Consider the following 12,100-nt stretch of genomic DNA (forward strand, 5'->3'; position numbering starts at 1 on the left):
CGTCGGGGAAACATATGGCGCCGTACGATAGAGACTCATTAACGACAGAGAAACGAAGCAATGCGAGTGAGGAGCACCGTAAGAAAGGAGGGTTAGCCCTCTCGTCGTCGTAAATTTAGTGGGAACAACTGCTTTCGCCTGCAAGCTCTGCTCGTCGCAACCGCAATCCCGATTCGAAGCGGTAACGTCGTCGAAAAATCTTACTGTGCATTAGAGATTTACACTCGAAATCAATTAGCTCTTAATTGACACGGATGAGATCGCGTATAGTTTTATTGGGAAATCATCGGATATTGGCGATGTGTCGATCGTGAAAGTTAGTCTCGATGTCGCTTGGGAGATTATCAGCGCGAAAGACTTTCGGTGTAGGAGAAAACTTCTGTTATAGTCTAAGTAATAATAAATATCCCAGGTGACGGTTATATACATGAATAAAATATTATAATGAATTATAAAGTTAACCAGATAACAACGTAAAATAAATGTTGCATGTCTCAAAGTTGTATGCGTCTCCGCTAAAAGCCAATCAATTATTCACCAATGCATCTACCCTACACGCGTTTGGCGATGCAAAAATAAATATCGTGTCCAATAACGTACGGGGAAATTGGAGGAAATTGTCGGCCTCGACGAGAGAGCAGCCAGTTGGTGTCGTAAAATCTCACGGCGAAACTCAACGGCGGCGCGGAAAGATTTACGATTCCAGCAAGAAGAAGCGTAACATCCGTAATATCCTTTCTTCGCGAAGAGGTGGACGGTGATTTTTCATGCGGGCCATTCTTCTCTCGTCACGGAGCTTCGTTTAATTTTATTTTAATACGGAAAAAATGGATTCTCCCTCCCCGTAACGCGCGTAACGACGGTGAAGCACCCGAAGAGATTCGCGAGGGAGAGACGGTCGTAAATATTTGCACAACTCGTTGGCGTGGCGTCTGGTAACACGCAATCGCCCAAATTTCGGGTACGTCAAAATATTTAGGGCCGAGGGCGCAATTAGTGGAACCCACTTTTACTCCTGTGATTGGTACCGAAAACGCGGTTTCTCTCGTTCGTTGCTTTCTGCCATTTTTTTTGTCAACAGAAAAGCGATTCACTTCCATCGTTTCGCACGAAACGTCATAAAGATACACCTTTGACATTATTAAATCTATCAAACGGAACTTGGAAAATTTAAACTGATACGTCGATTGGCATTTCCTGGATAGCTTTTTATAGCTCATATAAAGTATAAGTGGAAAAGTAAGGAGAAAAGTGGTATTATGGCCAGTGTAGATATAATGACCCCTCTTAAATATCTCCGCTATTAATAGTCAGCATTTATTATAACGCATTTTTACTTTCAAGCATTTTGAAACGTTTTAAAAGTATATTTTAGCATTTAATTACACATGCTTCCTCATCCTTAAAATTTGAAAATATATATATTTGTACTATCACACAATATATATATGTTTGAGTGTGTTCTTTGTTATTTAACATTTTATTTTGCTGTATCATTTATCAAGTTATGCAAAGTTAAACGATAGTATGGCATTTTACTAATGTGGCTCTCTAAGCGCGTTTTTATGAACACTAAAAAACATATTTTATTTGCGTTAAAATTGGTCCATTTAACTTCTTGTTAAAATTTTGTGTTAAATTTTCAACATATCGAATATGTTAATTTAACATGTTGTGTGATTGTATTATTTGAATATTTCGTGTTAAATTGTTATTCAACATTTTTAGTGTCAAAATAACATTTATGAGTAGAACAAATAATATCAAAATAATGTATTAAAAACGTAAATAAATAAATTCTAAGATGAACAAATAAAATATGTACAGATTCAACATATTGTAAATGTTAATTTTACTAAAAAAAACTTTGACAGAGTTTTCGCTTACAAATTGTGTCAGTGTTATTATTTTTTGGTTACATAATGTTTTTATTACTTTCCAATATATTCATCTTGTGTTAAATTAAGCATAAAATTTCAAGTAGATTTCTTGGGAAAAATAAAATGTGTAAAATCTAACAGAAATTTTCCAATTGTATGGAAAATATGTCTGGAGAACTGAAATATACAAAAGTTTATTTTTGACGACGACGATAATGAGTCATTTCACGTGGAGTCAACGAAAAATAGGCGTTGCGAGAGAAAAATTCCGGTACGCTGCGCCGGCCCGAGGCTGCGAAGCGAATCGCGTTTTTCTGCGCTCGATTTAAACGTCGCGCGTCGTCTACGTGACAGGCGTGAAACCACCGTACGCATTCGCGCGTGATACCACGCGTAGATAGCGATGAACCGTGGCGGACTCGTCGCCTCTCGCCTCTACTGCACATCCTTTCCCTGCGGATTTTATTTATCGTACGAATGATTCTAACGAAGGAATAAATCGGCCATGTCTCGCTTTGCGTGCGCGCAGAAAAAAGTAAAAATAAAATCTCGCTTGATGGAGGATTCCGAGTGAAAATGCTGTTAAAAGGAAGCGCGCTTTATATTTAAGAGAGAATAGAATTCCCTTATTTACTTCTACAACGACATCAAAAAATTACAAGGCCTGTATAAAATTAAAAATCAATTTAAAATATTTACATGCACCATGCATTATACACGACGCAATATACCTACTATGTAGTAAACCAATAGAAAAGTAAATTCGTAATGAATTTATTAAAATGCAGTTTATTGTTAGAAATTCAGAATTTTTTATACGCAAAATGTATAAAAAAAAATTCAAATGTCAAACATTTCTATAGAATTCCCAATTCCCAATGAACGAGAATGCGCCGTAATGATTAGGTGTCGAGAGAATCATCGGTTAACTTAGGACAAACCGGTTCATTTTTCACGAAGCGAATTCCTCGCGCACGTTCACGTAGGGCGTAACGCGATGGACGTCTAGAGCGGTGCACTTACACGGGACATAATATACGTCGGACCAAGGACCGTAACTGTCCCCGTATATTATGTCCCGCGTGTCCGGAGACACACGTTCCAACCGGGTGTATCCGCGCCAAACAATGTCTCGGAACGTCAGCTTAAACGATTCCTCGTGTCTGCAGTTATTTCGACAATTAATCGTTCCCTCAGACGCTTTATTATTCTCTTCCTTTTCTTTTCATTTTCAATCTTACCTACCTCCCGATTAAACCAGATTGCGTCAAAATTATATCCATCAAACATATTAAATGATCCTGAAATTGTATCTTGTCTTAGCTTATTAATGTGATTTTTTTTTCAGGGAAATATTAATTAAATTAGCTTAATCAATAATCGCAATAAACAAGAAAAATCTTAATAAAATATTAAAATCTGAATCAAATATTGTACATAGCAAAATATTTTGTATTTGTGTTAAAATCGATCCTTGTACAATTTTTTGTATCAAATTTTTAATATATCCAAATTAATTTAATATAATACGATTGTATTATTTGAATATTTTGTGTTAAATTAATATTCGATATTTCTCAATGTTAAATAATACAATTTATACGTAAGTGAATAAATAATATTTTTTAAAACGTAAATTTTAGAATAAACAAATAAAATATGTTATTTAAATACTAACTTTACTGAAGAAATATACTTCCTCAAATTACTTATTGCTTACAAATTATGTATAGCATTACATTTTTTGTGTTAATTTTTCACATAATATTTATGTTATTTTCTAACATATTGATCATTTTATGTAATGTGTTCTAAAGGATTTACCGACACAAAAGTTTTAGTAAATCGTTTAGGACACGTAAAATGTGTTAAATTCCACATAAATTTTCCAACTGTGTTGGAAAAGCAAATCTTAAGATTGTCGAATGAATCACTTCTTAAATATTTCTTAAATATTCCATAACATTAAATAAAACTTAAGGATTAATTATTTAAAACTATCTCTTTCATTAAACTTCTATCGCTCTGGTATAATATTGAATCAACTGATGCAATTTCATCTCAACTATCTCACAGCTTTCGCAGCACGCTAGAAAATCCTCCCTGAGGACGAGGACGCTAAGATGACGACGGCTTTTAACGATCGTTCCTCTCGTTCTCTATGGCGGCAAGCATCGCTAGGTCTTCTCACAGTCGAGCAGAACGAGAGGCATCTTCTTTCCGCGAAAGTATCTGGAAAAATTCCTTTTTTCCCTTCTCCGTCGAAGATTCAGAGGCGCATAGTCGACAGTCGGAAGGGATCGCGACCCTTTTAAGATCCGCCTGCATTCCTACGTTGTGCTATTTCTGTTTTTCGCGGCTTGATCCGAGATTGCTACGTTGCTTCGCTATGCAATGCAGCGAATGGATTGTTATTGATCAATGTCGTGAATAAAATCTCGATTGTATAGTGCCAGAAAGATTTTAAACAACACTTTAATTTATTGATATACTTAAAATGTTTTTAAAAGAGTTTATATCAAATTTTTCTAAGGATAAAGTCAGCTTCTTATTAGCTTTTATAATTAAACAGATATAGCAAATAAAAACACATCAATATAACGTAATAAAAATGGAATCATAAAAATAGAATGCAATATTAAATGACGTTCATGCATCGCGTTATATGCTAGTGTACTTGTCACTTTGTCGATAAAATGTGACAATGGTATTCAGGTCCTGCTCGACGAAATTGTTGGTGCTACTCGTGTAAGTTAATCGCAGCGCTGGAAAACTCGCGTTTCGAGGAGAACGAAAAAGTATGCGAGTGTTCCGCTGTTGGAATTAGCGTTCTTCTTGGTTTCAGAGAGCGCTCGCATTTTGTTCGACATTTCGTGACCGAAAAGCCTCTCGCATAAAGAACATTTTTACATCGTCGGAACGTCGCGCAGCTCAATGCGAAACGTTTATGTACGCGTATTAAAAAATTCTTCTCTCGAAATTCTCGGGAATCCAATCTTTTTCCTCCTCGACAGTACGGCGCGCTCGTTACCGGGACGTGCGCAGTCGCGAGACACGGAGGAAGCCGTCGTGGAAATAGAGTGTAAGCCCTCAGAGGAGATTCACGAAGCTGAGAGACAGACACACGCGTGCATATAAACAGTATGAGCAAGCAAGTTGATTTCAGAGCAAAAAAAGAGCGAGCGAGAGGGCAAATTTTATATAGAGGAGGACTAGTGAGAGAAACACAGTAGAGAATGGAATAGGATCTAAAATTAAATCCTCTCAAAATGCTATACATAAAAGATGAATTGTGGTCAATGAATATATAAAAGCATCGGAGATATTACATATGCTAATATATCATTTATCATTTTCTAATTATTAACAGATACTCAAATATATTTTAGTTATTACTCTCTGTCTGTGTAATCACATTTTTATTCTCTCTGTCTAGAATCTGGATCTTTCAACACAAATGTTAAAATCTTTATTTAATAAAAATTGAGCGAAAATAAGGAAAAAGTGGAAATTTGTTTTAAAAATGTATATATAAGCAATAAGGGGACTCCGTCTTCCTTTTTTATTTCGCAGAGAAATTTGAGAGTGAAATTTCGCCTCTGCTAAAAAAAGACAAAAATCCCAGCCTGCAAATGGAGAATTAATATATTTTATTATTGAATAATTAAAGTAAAATATTATTATTATTAACATTTTATCTTCCGATTGAAATTATATAAATGTTAAATCCTAACATTAGCCATAAAATAGAAATGATTTTAAGACCGACAGTGATACTCATCGTTCTTACGTCAAGAAAGGAATGGAGTTCGTAAATTATAGCGAGAAGGATAAAGAGAATAAAAGAGCTTTTGAGCCAGATTTTAAGTATGATTTAGCGCGTGTGAGGAAATAGAAGTGTAAGCAAAATGCGATGTTTTCCCGCATCGCTCATCCGCGTAACTGCCGGCTGATACGCGATACGCTTACTTGACTCGATTCTCTAAAACGTCGTACTAACTCACTCGCGACCGCCCACATTTCGTCGTCCTGGACTTGTTAAACGCCCCAGTGACGCTACAAAGTCGCCGCAGGTGTGGAGGAAGGTGACTTGTTTCATAGAATGCGTATATCAGCCACTTCTGCGGCGCTTTCACAAAACGATCCGCTCAACGGTTGCACGATCGATCGAATCATGTTGTGCCGCGGTAACGTAATTTACCAAAGCACTTAAGTAACTTAGCATCGCGTAGAAGGCCGCTTCGTCTCGACGTGCTCGCAAAACTCCTTTCGCTATTTTCTTTTTATTCTAATATTCAGTGTAAAAAAGAACATGGATAAAATATGACGAAAGTTAGTCTTTTTTTAATTTTCGATTAGAAACACAAGTAGCACTATATTCTCATGAATCTATGCACGATGAATCCGAGTCTATTTGCTTGAAATTAATATTTACTTTGAAGTCATTGAAGTTTGATTGAAAACTTATTGCTATCCTTATTTCTTATTTACTTAACTCTAGAACGTTATTGAAAATTTTATGTACAAGTGAACGAGGTCATTGAGCGCAGTTAAGTTTCAGAAGTCATGAGAAGGTTCAATCTGCCATGCAAAAAGTTAGGATAAAGAAGATAAGCTTTTAAAAATTCACATCATTATACAGAGTGTTGATTCTAAATATTCTAAAAGATTTTAAGGGGTGATTCCTCACACAAATTTAAAACAAAAACTTCTTATAATTATATATTCAAAACAGCTTATTGTTAGTTCCAAAGATACAAAGTGTTATCAAATTGAAAGAAAAATTTCATTTTTTTTTTTAAATTTCGAAAACCACTCGAATTATTTTAATAAAACTTTAAACGTATACAAAGTATATCGGACATATAAAGTTTTCGTCTTGAATTTGTGTATATAAGAAATCATATATACCTTAAAATCTTTTAAAGTATTAATATCTATCCTGAGGGCTGATCGGGGCCAGTTGTCACAGTTTTTGATTAATAATTTTTCGAAAAAAATATGTACGTTATAATATACCTACATCCTTTATATAAAATAATATTACTTTAATAATATTATCCTTTATAAAATAATATTACTCTTGAATTTATCATCGTACAAATAAGGTATATTTAATTTTAAATGAAGCTACGAAAATGTGTGACAGTCCCGTGTTCTGAGTTGGTTATTACACGTTCTAAAATTGGCATAACATTTATTATAGACAATACTTATAAAAAATACAATTTTTATTTTTATTCAGTTCTATATGTTAGAAAATAATAGTTATTATATAGTTATTAATTATATTAATACAAGTAAAATAGTTATTTTAATGAGAAAAATGCATTACACATTAATAAAGTGGTCTATTTTTTTGTACGCAAAATTTATGTATAATACTGTATCGATAGCATTAAGGATTCTTGATTGTATGTACAAATAAAATATCGATCGTATATGCATATCGGTCGAACGCGAAAAGAAATAAAAAAAAACAGAAAATCCGGGAAATTCGCGTGAGAAAGAAAAACGTGCGAGGGAAGGGCTATAGGGAAGGAGGGAGGGAAATGAACGATCCTGTTAGCCGTAGCACGGAAGTCATAAAGAGCCGGCAAATCTTTTCATTATCGCGCCGCGTAAGTGATACGTATATCATACTAAAGGGGCTATTTCGCGGGGCATTATACCCCGAGAGAAACGAGCCCCGATCCGCTCGCTCGCGCTCGCTCGATCCGCCACCGCGCGACGGACGCACTTTTTTCCGCACCGCGCCACGTCGCTGCGTAAGTGCGTGCGGGAATTAAGCCAGGCCATTTCTCTGGTTTTCGTCTACACTCTCGCCTCGTCCTTCTTGCGACTGTGCCATCGCGCAGCATTCCTTATCGTCCTTTATCATCCTCTTCCATTCCCTTACGTTCCCTTCGTTCTCCGGCATTTCTATCGGACATGAGAGAGACAGAGTTCTCTTTACGAGCGTTAACGCAACTTCCGTGCGAGCATGATTCGCGTTTCCTAGCTCTCTACTCTCTACCAGTGAGACACATGCGCACGTCGTCGGTCCGCGTAATCCCGCGACGAGAAAGTTTTATCGTCGTCCTACGGACGAGCTGCTGTTCAACTAATAGGAAGCTTTATGACGGGAAATTAATTCGCGCGCGCCAGTCGGCAATTGCTTGCTGCAAAATTCCGTGGCGTGCCACGGAAATGTTACGGTTTTCTGAATGCTTCTCGCGGCTGCTCATTTATGATACTTAATTAAATGTAGGCTCTTAACTACTTAAAATACACATCTCTCGTACAGAGTCGCCAATTTATTTTCTGTGCAGAAAGAGAGAGAGAGAGAGAGAGAGAGAGAGAGAGAGAGATGTTACACAAAGCATTACACTCATAAATTTGTATCGCCAAGAATTAGAAGTACACATTGAAATAAAAACCTTACGTAAATTACAAGGGACATATAAGCATCAAACATAAGAGAGAAAATGATACTTACTTCGAAATCAGGAATTTTTTCCATTGTGAGGAGAAAAAAGTTTACAGTTACTCATTTGATTTAGACTACTAATATGATCGTACTGGATCATACAGAACTGATTTTTCATGATGACATATGAATAGCTCTACTGCTGTCGATTGTCGTTTATTTAAGAATAGTCGAAATGCTGGCAGTATATTTGTAACGCCAAAGCGAAGTACATATGAAAAGCTTTATATCTCTAAAAGAAAAGTACGTAAATTCAACTTCAATCAAATCGTTATATGTTTCGTGTGTTTCGCACTTCGTGTTAATATATCAAGAAAAATACCTACTGTATAGGAAAAATACCTCTTATTAGGGTGAAACTCGAAATATTATTTTCATTAGAAATGAGAACCTCGAATTTAAAGGTGTTGCACGATACAAGATTAAGATTGTAGCAGATATTAAATCATAACTTTTTTTCTCACAAGAGCTTGATTAATCATCAAGATCAATTATCGAGTTGGCTAACTCAATGTTAATTTTCCATGATTTACGTTTTCCGTGATTTATTATTAAAAATCCGCGAAAAAATAAATAACACTATTTAACAAAAAATGAATTTTATTTTAACATAAGAACGAAGATAATTATCTCCCATAATTTTTTAACGCTGAAAATATGATCCTGTTTACCAAATTGATCTCCCAGATAGCACAACTGATCGATTCGAACACGAATTCACTTTCTCGAGTTCTTTATAAATTAGCGTAATCTGTTCGAAATGAAATAAAAAAGAATTTAAAATATACATGAATATATTTATATGCATATTGTATGTAAAATAATAATATATTGAAGAAATATATTAATGAAAAATGTTAATGTACGAACAAAATAAATTAATCCTGTAAAATAATAAGGTACTTAAAATTTTCTGACTGATCATATGTTCATATTTATAATGATAAAAAATAATGAATCAAATATTACAAATTCCCTATGTATGGAAGTTTTGATCGGTTTTTAAGACGATTTCATATCTCTAATAACGTGGTGATAGGCACACTAAACCTAACTTCGCTATCCCATTAATGTTACGTTCGCTATGCAAATTTTACTCGTCGGATACAACGTGTCATTTCAGCAGAATTTAATTAAATTTTAAGAACGCCTCCCCCCCCCCCAGTATCACTCATAAACACTATACTTGGTATTGCGCGTGTATGAACCACGCCGAAAAAAAAAGAACGCACAAGTTTTCCTGCTTGTTGCAGATTAACATGCAGATCAAATGTTCATACGGTAGATTTTTGCGGCCTTTAAATATTCATCGGCGACCGTTAGAGCCAGTAAAACGATAACGATCCGGGTTAACGCAGCGCGAGCCTAAGTCACCCCCTTCTGAGCCCCTTCTCTTTTACGATTTGAAATTACGATCGCGCACAACCCTCACGTGTTTACGGTCGTTAACGTCGCGACGCTGCCGCGCCGCGTTAAAACTGCCCTAACTCGAACTCATCACGATGAGTGAATCGATCACGCGGGGCGATGCGATGCTGCGTACCGTTAATCTTTACAGATTGTCCCAGGAGCCTCGATCAAGCATTTGTCGTAAGCAGATTACGGATAACCCGTCGCGAATATTTTACGTCGGATCCGGACGCGCAATTTTGCAATTTATTCGTCGGCAAAGCTTTGCGCATTCTCATTGAAAGTGACAGACCCACGACACGAGCTACCAAAATATCGTCGGAGCGCCATGGAAAATTTGATAATTAAAACCGATGTCACAGTGTCTATAATTACTATATTTTATATAGCACCGAATAAATCGAATGAACCGGCGGAATCAATTTCGTTGCAGTTGTAATTAATGGCGAGTGCGATTTATTTGTACGTACACGGGCTCCGGTTTGTCTCCCAGTGTTTTATTACAATTTTCAGCCGCGTCTGATTCAACATCATCGATCTTATTAAATTATAATTTACAATCACACACGTAAGTCACTATTCTTCAATAATGCCTCGACAAATGAAACACGTTCGTACGTGCAATAACATTGAAATTATTAGTCGCGATGTAACTTTCGCTTTTATCATTTTCTATGCCATTCGTGGAAATATGAAAGAAGTAAAACCGATATTTATACTTAAAATGTAACAATTATACGGATTCTCAATCTACAAACAATCCAATAAAACCAAAGAATTCATTCTCCAATGAGAATACATGTATATAGTGCGTGCAGTTATATAAGCGCAAGTTATGTGTGATGTCAAATTTATTCTTTTTACTTTATGAAAAAGAAAATGTTATCTTTATTTTAGTTTGTTTGTGATCAGTCACAAACAAATTGGAATAAAGATGACATCTTCTTTTTCACAAAGTAAAAAAAATTTATGAGAGTATAGCGCGATTATATACAAGCACATAAATCGTTCTTGTATATATAACAGCGCTGTACTCTTATTAACCTTGAATTCTTTGATTCTATTGTATTTTTTCGATAATTTTAAAAATATCATTCATTTAAAAAAATCTCGACATCTTAGAAACTAATTATAATACATAGTTTACCACTAACTTTTGAGACGAGGAATATTACGGGGAATAATATCGATAATTCGTAAGATAATGAACTGCGAGAATGAAACCGTAACTGCTCTCGATAATTGTGCGGCTCTTTGTTAGACGTACCTATTTAATGACGCATCAAGAACAATGCGAGACAACGACGGTCATCCGCGATGAATCATAACGATAAAAGACCTCGGAATTCGCGCTATTAGATTAAGAGACGGACTCGCGCGTTTTGCGTTTTCGCCGCAAAATTGGGCTTTGTCTCTTCAGCGAGGTATGTTTTCAGAGGAAAAGCCTAATGCCAGCATTCTCAAGCGAACTACGCGTGAAATTGTTCTCATCACAGGATACCAGTACTCTTGCACGCTGGCAGAGTCCGCGATGAGACGTTACGATGAGACAGGTTTAATGTTTATCACACGATTGGTTTAACGAAGAGAGGACAGGAACTGTTAGCTGCGACTGCTTTAATGCCTCTTCTCAAATGTTAATAGCAAACTATTGTAATCAGTTTCTATGAAAAATTAAAATTTTTTTTAATGAATGACGTTTAGAATAATAAATGTATTTTATTACATAGAAATTAAATCTTGCAAAATACATACGTATATTAAATTCTTGTAATAAATTTAACACAATTTCGTGCATATCAATAGTAAAAACGAAAATAAATTTTGTCCTAGCAATATAACTCAAATTGCGTATAATTTGATAATAAGAATTTCACAATGTATGTGATAATTATAATTAATATATGAAAAGTAAAAAAACGCATATTTAAAATATTATATAATATAATATAAATATAATATAATATTAAAATTATATAATTTTGGATTAATGAAGTACATTATTTGTTTCATAAACAAGATATTGTAGTATAAAATCGCGTGGTAAAAAGGAAGAATTCTGAAACAGATATGCCGAAATTTACGCAATGGTACGAAAATCCTGACGACATTGTCGAAATTGGCGACGTCAATCACGTGCGATTCATATACGAGCTTTTAATACAACGTGGTCGGTGAAATTGGACGGAGATCTCGTGATGGAATACCGTCTTATTTCCGACGACAGTGGCGACTCAGGCTTTGCCGGCCCTGTAGGGCGCGTGTTTGATCCTGGGTAAGTTCGTGAGTTGATTTTTCCTCTCGCCATCACCATCGTCCTCTTCCTGCTCCCCCCCCCCCC

The 12,100-nt window shown here is 35.6% G+C and overlaps 2 protein-coding genes across 2 annotated transcripts in view; one reads left to right on the top strand and one right to left on the bottom strand.

Moving 5' to 3' along the window:
- Window positions 1–175, top strand: part of LOC108760517 (uncharacterized) — a 1,672-nt gene extending 1,497 nt beyond the window's left edge. The window contains exon 4 of the mRNA XM_018506529.1: window positions 1–175. This exon is cut by the window's left edge and continues 513 nt beyond it. The gene's annotated coding sequence lies outside the window, so the exon portion shown is untranslated.
- Window positions 1–12,100, bottom strand: part of LOC108760519 (kinesin-like protein CG14535) — a 259,700-nt gene that overhangs the window by 205,601 nt on the left and 41,999 nt on the right. The window lies entirely within an intron of this gene.

The sequence above is a fragment of the Trachymyrmex cornetzi genome, unplaced genomic scaffold (genome assembly GCF_001594075.2).
Source record: "Trachymyrmex cornetzi isolate Tcor2-1 unplaced genomic scaffold, Tcor1.1 scaffold225, whole genome shotgun sequence".
In the NCBI taxonomy this organism is placed as follows: domain Eukaryota; kingdom Metazoa; phylum Arthropoda; class Insecta; order Hymenoptera; family Formicidae; genus Trachymyrmex; species Trachymyrmex cornetzi.